The sequence below is a fragment of the Amphiura filiformis genome, chromosome 14 (assembly GCF_039555335.1).
Source record: "Amphiura filiformis chromosome 14, Afil_fr2py, whole genome shotgun sequence".
Classification (NCBI taxonomy): domain Eukaryota; kingdom Metazoa; phylum Echinodermata; class Ophiuroidea; order Amphilepidida; family Amphiuridae; genus Amphiura; species Amphiura filiformis.
In genome coordinates, this window is record NC_092641.1 from 18594468 (window position 1) to 18599355 (window position 4888).

Genomic DNA, 4888 nt, shown 5'->3' on the forward strand with positions numbered 1-4888 from the left:
ATTCAGCCGAAAGCCGTGTATTTAAGACAAAATAAGACATTTTACACAAATCTGTAATTTAGATACTGACAGTATCTAAATTTATAGCTACATGTATTTGAACGGGGCTTCAGCTTCGTTAGTACTGATGTTTTCGTTTTTTGCCAAATTTGTCGTTTCAAAAATACCAAATGACAATTTGAATGACTTGGCCTTCACTTTAAGCAATTTATAAACAATTTATAAACAATTTTTTTACACTTGCGCTGGGATCACTGAATGGGTCACTCTATAGGGATCACACGAAAGAGATCACACAGCGCCATTGTTTGCTAATTACAACGTTCTACAGCCTGTCTAAAAAAACATTGTGCAAGTGGAAAGCGCCCTCTTTGGCAATTAGAAAATACCGTTGTGACATGATGCTTACATCAACGTAGTCTTAGCTCTCAAATACCGTTTGTTCTGTTCAATTTGCCATAGAGGGCGCTTTTTACTTGCACAATTTTTTTGAGACAGGCTGTAAATGTTAAAGATATGTACAAACTGAAATTAGGTACATTCATGTACGGGCACTCCATAAATGAGATGCCCTCTCCTTGTTGATAATTATTTTCTGAGATACATGACTACAAGACAAGATATGTAAATGAACTCAATTTAACCAAAAATAAGAAAGTTTTTTTCTGATCATGCCATTAGTACAAGAGGGCACATTCTTTGGAATTCTCTAGAAAAAATCTAAAACCTTCAAAATCTGTTAAACATTTCCGCAATAAATTCAAAATGAAACTTATCTTTAAACTTTCCGGTCCCTTGTCTTTTGGTTATGTTATGTAAAGTAGCTTTGTTTTGGTAACTTTATTTGATTTCAAGGAAAGGCTACCTTTCAGGCTTTTTTGTCTTCCACACTTTTCTTCCATACCGTGTTTGTACTTACTTTTGTCTTGTTGTGTTGTATTGATTTTTATGGGAATAAAATATGAATGAATATGAATTAGGTCTTGTTGTATGATGATACCTAGCAACTCTAATTAGCTGATGATCATTTTTACCAATGCATTGCCTGTCATTTTGATGGATTTAGTCTCAACTTTTGGTGACTGTCCAGGAATAAAGAGGGTAAAGACTATAAAGCAATCTTGTGGTCGATTGCATCGAAAGCTTTGGAGAAGTCCGTAAGTACGAGGATACTACTGGTGCTATTGGACTTCTGCACTCTCGAGACAAGATCGTGGTTCTTAGTGAAAAACAATAACTGTCTTTAAAAAAGACAACGCCATAGATGAAGATCATGTTTCATAAATTTACATTAACAAGTACTTGGAATGCTAATAATATTATTATTAGTGTGTGGAATAATTAACTGGGTGGGAAAATTATTGATAAATATCACCAATGATATACTGGAAAATACTGTGAAATACTCGGAAATTTTTATGTTGAAAGCTGATTTGAAAAATGTGTCTAAATGGATCTACATTGAATTCCTACTTTTAGGCTAAAATGGCCAATTATGATGTTAATTTGGTCAGAAATCCATATACAATATACAGGTGTCAACATTGGGGAGATGATTGTATGCATGGATATCAAAATATTGGGAATTTATTCCTCCCCCGGAATCTACGCCTATGTTCACCATGTTCATAACAATACCATTAACTCCTACAACTTCCTGACAACTCCTTAATTCATAACTCCAAACTTCTTCGATCTTTTTGTCTTTTCTTTCTTTTACAATTTACCAATGTTTAGTTTTATTAAATGGCTAAAACTGAAAAAAAAATGTCATAGCAATGGTCCAAAACTTTATTTTTCATTGGATTTATTTAGCACACATTTTTCAACTCAGCTTTCAATGTGAAAATTCATGAGTATTTCCTAGCATGTCATTGGTGGTATTAACCAATAATACCGATATTTCCCACACACAACACAGCATTTTCAGGCTTTTTGATAACTTTCGGTTGCAATTTTTAGAAAACTACTTTATCAAGATCTTTGGAAATGTCAATATTTTCTCAAAACTGAATAACATTTAATTTCCGGTTTTATAATATAAATGCGTCAATGTGTTTTTATAATGTTACAAGAAGCTAAACACTTATTTATGGATTTATTTATGGATGTATGAAAACACTGCTACTAATGTTGGTTAATAACCTGTACAAGACAATAATCTAAAGATGGATTTATCAATTTCATGAGAATTCTGCCTGCTGCACTTCTACACCGTCCATGATAAACTGGTTATCATTTACAATAATAATTATTTATTCAAGATAAATATTGAGACAGATAATTGTGTTTTATCAAGGACGATGGCTAATATTAGGTATAATGTGTGAAGTATAAAATGATAACATTGTGTGGAAGAAAGGGCTTATCATATCATGCCATGTCATGGACCTTTACAGATTTCAATGGTGACGATGATGAAGGATGATGTCAGTGGTCGGGTAGTGTTGATAATAAATAAATTAATAATAAATTTTGGATTTATAAATTAAAGCGCCTTTCTCCAGATCTTAGCACTGTAATTTCGCTGCAATGGTGAATCATCACAATCAGATCGCATAAACTAGGTTGCTGCCGAACGGCGCACACCTATCCGCATTTAGATTGTAACATCCAACAATTATCTGTGCAGCTCCCCAAATTCCATTGGGTGAAGGAAGTTTTTGATAACCAAACAACTAATCACTGATTTTTTTTTTTTACAGGAGGAAACCGGAGATCCCGGAGAAAACCTGCGAGAGCGAGCATGGAATCGGGATAAACCAAGTGCACATGAGTCCTTGGGCCACGCCGGGGCTTGAACCCGGGACCTCAGTGGTGCAAAGCGAGGGAACTACCGCTGCGCTAACTCGCCCTCCCAGCAGGAGATGATGACCATGGCGTTGGGTGGTGATAATGACCTTCCGACCATGATTGAGGCAGCAATCCTCAAGACACCACCCAACTCATTATTTGGCTGCTTTGAAAAATTGTAAATGAAAAGGAAGTTAAAATACTAACAAGTCTGCAAAATATAGGAGAGAGGGCACTATACATATACAAGGGATGGGTATGTGCCTATCAAATAAATAGGCCCCCTTTTTGATACCAGCTTATACCCACTGTTCCCCAGTGGCGAAGGCGTCATAGGGCACGGGGGGCAATCAATTGTAAAATTTAGAAAATCCCATAGGAAAATTGCTGAAAATAGCTTGTGCCCCCCATACAATGACCCACACTACAGTCTGTCCTCCTCGAAGTACAAAGTAAATAGACCTCGGAAACTGGAGGTATGAGAATAATTATTTCAGCACAATGCTTCTTTGGCACGCCAACTGCTGCACGATTTGTACTTGCCGAACGCACCACGCACTTTAACCGTCGCGTCGCATTCGCGTGTGACGCAAAGCATCGTCCCCCGATGCCACACATTTGGTTTGTACTTCTATGTGGACAGATACACCACTGCTGTTCCCCTATTTTTTTAAAGTCATTTTCCCTATTCCATTCCTTTTTTTCTCCCATATGCATTATTTATCGCCTCAATATTGTTTCATACGAGTGGTCCTCCCAGCTGCCACACTTTCTGCCCCCCCATAAACCTTGCTTCTCAAACCTAACCTGTGAGCATTAACTATATTGTTCTTCAATATCAGCATTGTTCTTTTTCTATACCTTACATTATTTAACTTCTTGACACCATAACAACAACAAAGACACAAAGAGCCAAATAATGTAAATTCTTGCCAATTTTAAATAATCCTCATCTTTTTATACACCAACATGTACAACAACTTTTAGTTTTACATGGCACAAACTAAAGACTTCATAAAAAGTAACTCAGCTGTTATAGAATAGCTTCAGAACTAGTATTAATCGTATTCACAATATTTAAATAAAGAAAGGTGTACAGGGGAAAGAAGAATCACACATCTCGCACTAGCACAATTAAACATGAAATTACAAGTGGAAACATAAAATGCATATGCAGATAAACCAGAGAAAAACTCCGGACATAACTGCCTGTAACCCCAGTGAATGATGCATAAGCCTTCTACCTTGTTTCAAAGAGAGGTGGTTTATTTACACACATTTTGATAAACCTAAATTTAAGAGTTGCATTTGCATCGACCAATGTTTAAAAAAGCATTGTGGCATGTAAAATCTCCCTTTGTTTTCACGCTGAATGCAAATAAATACAATTTATACTTCAAAAATGGAAACAGGCACTTGTCACTTTCAAATTGAGACCACAATACTGGGTCAATTATTGTAACATGTGAGGTGTCAAAATTACTGTAATTAAAGTTCCTTTTCGGGTGTTTTCAAATACCAAATATGATTAAAAGTTTTAAAGTTACAGACATATTCATAACGGTCAAGTTACTTATTGTGTGGTCTTTACATAACTGTTCAAATATTTATTTTCAAACATTGTGAACATTGTGAAATATTGTGAAGAACGTCGTGAATTCACATTCACTTTTGTCACTGACAAAAATATTATGTAATGCTTCCAAAGCTGTATGAAATAGCTTTGAGGTACTTTATTAATAAATTCGTGAAAATTAACAACAATTATATAAGGAAATTGGTACAATTCTAGTTTATCTTGCGCATCCCGTGTTACGGTTAGGAATAGGTTTATACTTGTGCGCAGGGTATACCAGAATTATTCCAGGAAAGTAACAAAAAAAATCAAAATACTCACAATGACACACACATAATATTAATTAGAGGTTAATAACTTTGCATCGGTTATATGTCGGGCATTGTGAAAAATCTAAACATTTTGCCTTTGGACCGAGGAATATCCCGAGGGGCCAATAACAAAAGTGCGTATCAGAATCTGTGCAAATATGGTAGCGCGCAATCCAAATCGGCAGCCAGCCAGCAAGAGTTCGTTGGA